Source organism: Mizuhopecten yessoensis, unplaced genomic scaffold (genome assembly GCF_002113885.1).
Source record: "Mizuhopecten yessoensis strain PY_sf001 unplaced genomic scaffold, ASM211388v2 scaffold9385, whole genome shotgun sequence".
Classification (NCBI taxonomy): domain Eukaryota; kingdom Metazoa; phylum Mollusca; class Bivalvia; order Pectinida; family Pectinidae; genus Mizuhopecten; species Mizuhopecten yessoensis.
This window is the reverse complement of record NW_018408021.1, coordinates 105,911-115,428: the sequence shown is the minus strand read 5'-3', so window position 1 is coordinate 115,428 and position 9,518 is coordinate 105,911. Positions and strand designations below refer to the sequence as shown.

Here is a 9,518-nt window from a genome sequence, read left to right as displayed (position 1 = left end):
GAAAACATTGATGATGCATTGAATGCAGCCCTGAAATATGAAGCCTTTCTGGTGAGTCACCAGAGGAAAGTGGCACAGCTCGTCACACTGTACGTCAATAGACTTTTGATGAGTATGACCAGGAAGATGATTTCAACATAGCAAAAATGGAGGAACGTAGAACGAATACAGAGACGCGTACCTGTTACAACTGCTCAAAACCAGGTCTTATCATGAGAGACTGCAAAGAGCCAAGAAGACAGAGACAATCACTTAGGGAGGGGAGACAACCCAATGGAACTCATCAACAGAATGGTCCTGACAGTAATAATTCAGCGTCACAAACTGAAGTGAGGAGTCATTTAAACTAGTAAGGGTTCAACCCAAGAGGAAAAAGATGGTAAAAGTATAACGGAAAACAAAGAGGGACCCCGATGTGTGTTTGAGATTAAAGATACAAGTAATGCTGGATTATTTTTACAGGTATCTCTGTATAGTAAAGAGATAGATAGTGTATTGGATACAGGAGCAACTATTTCCGTACTTAGTAGCAAGGTATTTCTCGAGTTGCCAGAGAGTACCAGATTTGAGCAGAAATTATGGACAACTGAGATTGGCCGATGAGAAGGTCATTACGCCGATGGGTATGGCAATGTTTCCACTGGAGATTTCGGAGAAATTTAAGAAGTGTCGTATGATAGTAGCTGATATTGAAGTACCGGTTGTAATTGGATATGACTTTATCAAACAGAATGACTGTGTTATGGATCTAGGTTGAGGAACAGTGACCTTCTATGGTAAGGCAGCCAAATGTTACTAGGAGAGAGAGAGGTCAAGATCTGTATTGAAATTGTCACTAACAGAGAATGTGGTGATACCAGCCAGTAGCGAGATGATATTACCCACTAAGATAGTAGGGGACATAACGGTGGGACAACAAGCTATCATCGATGAAGGAAGATGTAAGTTGACGAAGATAGGAGTACTTTTGGGGAAAAGTATATTTAACCCGTCATCAGTGGTCATACCAGTCCGAGTAGCCAATATGACCAACCTGGTCATGTGACCGATCATGTCATGTGAGGGACGAAGAACAATCAGCTGGACCGGAGGCAGAATACTTGTGCCAATTGGATGAGACACCACCTGTTCCGGATGACAGTGTTCCAGAGTATCTAGAGGTAACAGTAGAATCCAGTAAGCAGCATCTGGATGATGACAAGGTCAAGCAGCTGAAACAGATATTAAACATTAATAAGAATGTGTTTGCAAAGGATAAAGATGACTTAGGAAAAAACCAAGCAAGGTTATCATAAAATAGATACTGGGAATGCATGGCCAGTTAAACAAGCACCTCGGAGGCTACCATTAGCCAGGAAGAAGATAGCTGAACAGGAAGTCAAACGCATGCTTAAGGCAGGAAAACACGACGGGTAATTTATGTCAGACTGTATCGTCACGTTATTGAAGAATATAAATTGTGAGTGTCAACGAATAGTGTTGTTGATGAAGTCGGTACAAGGACACAAAGTATTTTTTGTCCATATTTAATGCTACGTAATGAACCGTAAGTAACCGTAAAACATACAGGTATTAAACAAATGTTTAATCTTTCATTAACTAATGGTTAATTGTATAAATTCCTTTTACGTCATCAGGAATTTGTAATGGATAATATTGTGCAAACGTAGAACATCATAGTGTGCTATCAGATTCAAGTAGCAGAAAATATGTATATTGTTTAGAGTAATTGAAGTATCATACTTTTCATTTATATCAATTATTTAATTCACACTCTCCAAATGCACATGCGTGCACAAATATATTGAATACTATTATACTGAATAGGTAAAATCAAAACAACAATGGGGTTTTTATATTTGCAAAAGTTATACGTAAGCTGTGCGGAAACAAACAACATATGAGGCTTCACAATTACGAGGTAGTGGTAACTCATTCTCCTAATGGTTTTCAACAAATAACAACTCTTAAACACATCTCATAATAGCTTTATTGTGATACTCTTTCTTTAGAATACGGTAAAAACATGTACCTAAATATTTGTTGCCAAATTTCCTATAAATAAAACTTGTTATTAAGATTTTTAGCAAAATAAACATTTCTGTAATCCAAATAGCTCGACACAACTTTTGCCATATTTCGGCTTATTAAATATGTTTTGTTCCGAAAATGGTTGATTCATTAAATGAAATTCTATATAGGCAGATATTTCTCATTTAGATATGTCTTCGAAATATCATTAGTTGGATCTCGCCATCAGACGCTGTTTTGTTATTGTTTAAGCACTCATTTGATCCAAGTGTGAACTTCATATGTTAAGTTGAATTTAGAACATAAGTAAATAAAATAAAGGTATTGATATGTTGCAAATGTATTTTGTTTTGTATCACGTGAAAACAGGTGTTGAATCATTGCATCATTTCCTACCGGGTTAAAGGGCGTTCATGCGCAATACAATTCATACATTGAGGAACAGTTATTTGTACGGACTATAAAGTTATTTGGAAAGAAATTCGTACGAATGTATGTATATGAATTGATCACATTTCACTTTTTATTGAATATATGTGTATATGCTTGTCTAGAGCTATCTAGAATATGTCTCATCATTTTAAATCATTGCAAATAATCTACTACGAAAAATCGTGCCGTCTCTCGTTGATTAAAATATCTAAAATGAGATGTCAGTATGACATTTCTTCAATAAGAAATGTGACGTACTCATATTTGCGATTATCAAATAATATGCCATTCATCATTACATATCGAATACAAATCAAATCTAAAAATTGACGTAATGAATGTTTATTTCACACATTAACCTCTGTACGTACCCGGAAGTCATACAGGAAAACGCAATATGGCGGCTGATATATACATGAACCCTGTATAGCTTATAGATAATTGTCACCTCTGAGGGGTTGCCTTTAAAGATTCAATCGAACAATTATGCCCCGTTATATTAAAGCACGATACCCAGCCTTTACGATTTGATGCACCCATTTATAAACAACACCAAAGGCATGATGAACTGTGTTTAAAGTGAAGGACACTCTACCACCCAACAAGACTAATGGACATTTAATCTCGCATGTCGCATGTGGTTTAAATTTATTTGATTATTCCATTTTCTCCGATAACATACTAATTTCAATGACCTGGTTGATGCTATCAAGTACGAAATCGCAACAAAAACTGTATTGTCGTGTTATCTAATTCCACGAAAGTTGAAATCTATTTTTGTCGAGTTCCGAGAATTGTATTGTGTAACTAATTGTGTCATTTTATTCGTACAGTTATTTGTTCATATATATATATATATTCCCTTAAAGAAGTTACGCATGTTTTAAACACATAGAAGTTAGTAAAAGAACTAGAATCAAACGAAATAAAGATAAAAATATGTCAATCGATACGGCCTTACGGTAATGCATATTCCGTCTTCTCGTAATGCAGATTGATCTGCACTTGTGAGCAGGTATTGATTGTTACATCATTTGTTTGTGAGAGTAACGTCATCATTTTTTGAGAAAACGACGTAATTTTCTCACACAAACCAATGACGTAACAATCAATACCTGCTCACAAGAGACGATAACTCTGCAATACACAAAGACGGAGTAGGTGATCTTATATTACTCCTCCTCATATTACACAGAACAAGTATTGTGTGCAGACGAGGTAGCTTAACGACTAAATGTGCTACACTTATATCCTAACGGCAGTTAATGGGAGATAGCTGTATTTAGGAAATACGGCAGGGTTGAGGGACAGGAATCCGTAATGAGTATTTTTATTGATGCATGTTTATAGACAATCGCCTGAGAAGTGTATTAGTTTTGGCCTTTATCATGGATCTCTGTTCTAAAGCAGGCAAAATACCAGACTTTCACTGTAATTTTTCATTCGCGTATTGTTGTAGGACTGGACCAGACGAATACCAATGATTGGGTAGAGCGACCTTATTATTATCAGAGATCCTGGGTTCGAATCCCGATGTGTCCTATTTACGATTATACTCCCAGAACAGTGTTTTTCGACTTTTATCTTTATTATTTTTGTCATAAACGTTCCGCAAAAAGCAATATAGACTTTTTGTCGAAATGAGTTTTTGAGGTTATTTTTATACCGGTCAAGATTACAATGTTAAGGCTTTTATATTATCTTTTCTATGGAACAAATAGTTTACCAAATATAAAAATTGTATGTTGAAGTTCATGACGTGACAACTATAAAAAAAAAAAAAAAAAAAAAATCACGGTATGATATTTTAATAGATTCTTATATGGTTGTTGGACCAAGCAACTTCCGATGATCGGGTAGATCATTTGTTTAGAGTTCCGTATTATGATCAGAGATCCTGGGTTCGAATCCCGATGTGGCCCTATTACGATTTTACTCCTAGAACACTGTTTTTTCGACTTTTATCTCCATAACATTTGTCATAAATGGTCCGCAAAAAGTAATAAAGGTTTTGGTAAGAAATGATTTATTGATGTTATTTTCATATCGGTCAAGATTACAATGTTATGGCTTTTGTAAAATAAAAATTTGTATAAAATATTTGAACAAGTATCATAATTGTATGTATATGACGTGACAATTATAAATATTGGTATTTTTTCTTTCACTGTGTAATATATTGATAGAATCTTACATGTGTATGGTCAGTGGACATGGATATCCCAACCCGAAGGTTGAAATGTCCCTGTCCACTGACCATACACATGTAAGATTTTTCTCTTCGCATACTTGAAATATACATGTCAGTGTCAATACTCTATGACTTTCAAATGCTTGTATTCCATGACGCGCATGAATAACATTATGCTTATTCTATAGGTATGATGAACCTTGAACATAAAATCAGAAATCAATTTAAGGCTCAATGTTAACACTATTTATATTTAATAATCCAACAACTGTCATATATCAGTTAATGTATGTTATAATAAGTACAAAATTCATTAAAAAATGTAACAGTCAAAACAACGGAACCATTTCAAACGCTGACATTAATGTCTAAACGGTTGTCACTGATGGGCGTGAAGTACGGTCTATGACAAAATGGTCTATATTGGATCGAACTCTGACGATCATTTATTCAATAACATCTTCATCTCCCTCGCTGGTTGTGCTTGTGTCACAGCTATCAGTTTCATCGCCACTGCCATCCTGTAGACGTATTATGAATTTGTCAATCTTCTGGCGATGATGGCGTTCTATGTTCATTAATCGTTTTTCAGTTACACTACGCCTCGAACTGTGTATATTACATTGAGTTTGTTGATGTTAAACAACTTCTGTGAATTCATGCCATCTGTGTTATTTATTGCGTATAAAACTCAAGGACAAATCTCCGTAAGTTTAACTTTGTTTACGAAATAAAAAACGTCGTTTTTGAGTTTGAATAGCATCCGTATTTTTGTGTTTTTACGTGCATAAACATTCTTTTCCTGCAAATACTCGCATAATTGATGTATTATGAGAATGTATCATAAATTATGTCAAATTTAAATCGTCGTTTGCTGACAGGACTACCGACAGCCGAGCTCAGTAGGTGTAAAATGTATTCGATACATTTAGACATCAATATATAGGTGGGCATATCTAATCGGCCAGTATGGATATCCAAAGGAAAGGTAAACACGACTGGTCGTTTGTGTCTGATTGTATCGTCCAATTACTGAAAAACATGAATTGTTAGTGTCAACGAATGGTGTTTTAATGAAGTCGGTGCAAGGACACAAATGTATTGTTTGTCCATATTTAACAGTTGTAATGCTACGATATGAACCGTAAGTAACCGTAAAACATACTGGTATTAAACTTATGTTTATTTATCATTTACTAATGGAAAATTGTTTTAATTGATTTAACGTCAACAGGAAATTTGCATGTATAATATTGTGCATACACAAAACATCATCATTTGTTACCAGATTCAAGTGGCAGAAAATATCAATAATGTTTATAGTAATTGATCATGAAGTATCATACTTTTCATTTTTATCAGTGATTTAATTAACACAGTACTAATATACATGCGTGCATAACTGTATTGATTTATGGGTATTGTATGTATAGGTTAAAGCACAACAACAATGAATTTGTTTATGTTTACAAATGTTATACGTACGCTGTACGGAAGAAATAGCATCGGACGCTACACAATTATGAGGTAGTGGAAACTCTTGCTTCTAATGGTTTTCAACGAATAAAGTTAATAATAACTTAATTATAATACTATCTATTTCTTTCATAAAAAAGGAAAATACAGTAAAAGCATGTACATTAATATTTTTTGGTGAATAATCCAATAAAAACTTGGTATTAAGATTTTCTAGCAAAGAAAAATAATCGTTTTTGTAATCAAAATAACTCGACACAATTGTTTGTCATTGTTCGGCTAATTAAATATAATTTTCCCGAAAAGGAATGGTAAAACTGGTTGATTCATCAAATTAAAATCTATATGGGCATACCTTTCTCATTTGAATATATTTTGAAGACACCATTATTTGGATCTCGCCATCAGACGCTGTTTCATCAATTTTTATACAATTATTTGATCCCAGATTGAAGTAAATGTGATTTGTTGTAACAAGATAAAAAGTAAATAAAGTAAAAGTAGAAAGATAAGTTATGAAATATAAATTTCCATTTAACATTTATCTGAAGAGGACTAGTATGGTAATTTTCTGTTTAAATATAATCAATTACGTAATTACTTCCGGTTTATAATTACGTACATGCGCATATTTATCAATTGATAAACTGCGTAGAAGATTTTGCAAAGGGAATTTGATCAAATGTATGTACGATTCTGTATATTTATTGATGATATTTCACTTTTTTTGAATATGTGTCAATATGTTTGTCTAGAGCAGACCATAATATGTTTCATTATTTGAAAACCATTATACATTATACAAAATATTGACAGTTTGAATGTTAGTTTCACATATATACCTCTGTTCATACCCGGAAGATATACATGTTAAATACAATATGGCAGCAGATATATATGTTCCAGGTTGTATATCGTGTGATATATTTGTTTGTTACAGATTATTTGCATTTGTTGGCTTTGAAGTATTTATTTTCAAAGATCAGATGAGTAATTATGCCTGTTATATTAAGAGATAACCAGCCGTTGCAATTGAATGCACCCACTTATAAACACCACCATTTGTTTGACAATTGCATGATTCACTGTTTTTTGCGTGCTCGACACTCTACCTCCCAACAAGACAAATGGACATTTAATCGTGTGTCGAATGTGGTTTAAATGGATTCGATTCCATTTCAATGACCTGGTAATTGTTAAAAACTACTAAAGCGCAACAAAAACTGTATTGTTGTGTTAGCAATTCAACGAAAAAGGAAATATATTTTAAACGAGTACCGAGTATTGTATGTTATAATTAAATGTGTCCCTTTGTTCGTAGATTAAATACATAATATACATATATATAAATTCCCTTAAGAACTTACGCATGTTTTAACACAGAAGCTAGTGTAAAAGTTTTGCCCTCGTATAGTGATTTTTCTTTCGTCAACTCTGTGGTTCTGTCTTGACTTAACTTCAGCTGGCTACAGGTCAATGAATGACAACACGTTATATAAATTTCTACAATTTATTATGTACCAAACGAAACAGTGAAGTAAATTAAACATGATGAATAGATATACACAATGCTACAGCACGTCAACCACTCGACCGGTCCATACTAAAACAGTATACCGTGTAAAATATGTCCTCTCAAAAATGTCCACCCGGTATCACACCCCGGGGAATAAGTTTAAACACACCCCGATAATATATTACAACATGCCTACAACGGGAAAATAACCATCCCAAATTAACACCGAGATAATTCTACCCAAACATGCCTACAATGGGAAAATACCACCAAGCCCGGAATAATTTTGAGGGCTAAGGCCGAAATATACTCCTACATACCTGCCCGTAAGAAGGGAAAAGACGAGCGGGCCAGCTACATGTAAGCCTCTGCCAGACTGATTTACAATACCAAAAAACACCCAGCTATATTTTATATGCCTTGAAATGCACGTACCATGTAGTATTTGAAATACACGGCAATGTAGTATTTGAACTCGATACTGACCCATACCTGAGCGTAGAGTGCTGTACAGGTAAGGTAACATATCCTAAAAATAGTAACCAATCAGAAACGTCTAAATAATATAACGGAAGGGAATCCCCAACGGGAATACCCCAGGTACATGCATTCCGTTACACGAAACGTAAATACGGAAATTATACAACAAGTAAGTGGTCAAAACCCAATCCTTTTACACTAGACGAGATATAGACAAAAAAGCATTTCAAGCGTAAAGGCCTTATGGTAATGCATATATGTGTCTTTAATTCTTCCTCACCTTATCCAAAACAAACATTACGTGCAATCTAGGTAGCCAAACAACTCAATGCGTTTCATCATATACCACGGTTAACATTGCAGCACAGCTTCGTTGACAGAACGGTCAAAAGTTTGATTCCTTCGAAAATATAAATAAATAAAAGGTTTACTATATCTAAATATAATATTACCGCCAACTGGACACTATGGCCATGTCGAGAGTACCAGGCTGTTGACCAATGCAACATCAAAACTTTGTTTTTTTAAAAGGCCAGGTTGTGTATTTATGTGAATTTTTCTAGGCTAGGAGATTCGGTACCACTGGTCGTGAATTCGATGTCCGGACAGGGTACAAGACATAATATTGTCTTCCTTTGTCATTTGTGATTCTATATCATTTATTTAACATTTAAGACCATGAATTATATACACTTGAGAATGTTGCTCCCAAGGTTTAAGATATGAACTATATGTTGCAATTGCATTGCGTTTGATATATATCTAAAGAAATAAAAGATAAAAATATATGCTAATAATTCAGCTTTTAAATTCAAATTCGATATTGTTTGTTTGGGGTAAAATGTCCTTGTAACAGCCAAATTCATGTGATGTCTAGGGCGACATAATCGAAAGGAAAGAATTGGTAAAAGGAAAAAGAAAGAGAAAAGTCTTAAGTGTTGCAATGTTCGCTTCAGTGTCTTTCTAGGTAGAAGACAAGAATATCCCCCTCCTTCCCATTCTGTAATGCCTCTTACGATAAATATGTAGTGCGATACAAATCTTTCTTTTCCTTAAAATGCACAGTGATTCTGGTCCGAATCCTCCCGTATAAACCTCCTTTTTTTACAATTTTGCACTGGTTTTAAAATATGGGAGAAAGTCGATTTTTTTCTCAACACTTATAGTTTCTCACCTATCAGAATAAATTATTCCAAAATAATACCAGACACAAATTAACTTTAATTTAGAAATAAACGAGTCATCAATCAATATGTTGTTGTTGTTTTGTGTAAACATTGATTTTTTTAATTTTTCCGTTGTATGACATTTTACCTATTATATCCATTTTACATATTACCAAAAAGGTATTAGCAGATTGACGAGGTTGTAAAATGTAATATTCTTTGAAAT

The 9,518-nt window shown here is 34.1% G+C and overlaps 1 protein-coding gene across 4 annotated transcripts in view; it reads left to right on the top strand.

The window, feature by feature from the left end:
- Positions 1-2,452: 2,452 nt before the first annotated feature.
- Positions 2,453-9,518, top strand: part of LOC110457934 (baculoviral IAP repeat-containing protein 2-like) — a 43,810-nt gene continuing 36,744 nt past the window's right edge. For 2 of the 4 annotated variants that reach the window (XM_021509419.1, XM_021509417.1), the window contains exon 1: positions 2,453-2,523. The gene's annotated coding sequence lies outside the window, so the exon portion shown is untranslated. Of the gene's footprint in view, positions 2,524-6,755; positions 6,815-9,518 lie in introns of those variants that run through there. The other 2 variants (XM_021509416.1, XM_021509418.1) reach the window with 2 other exon arrangements.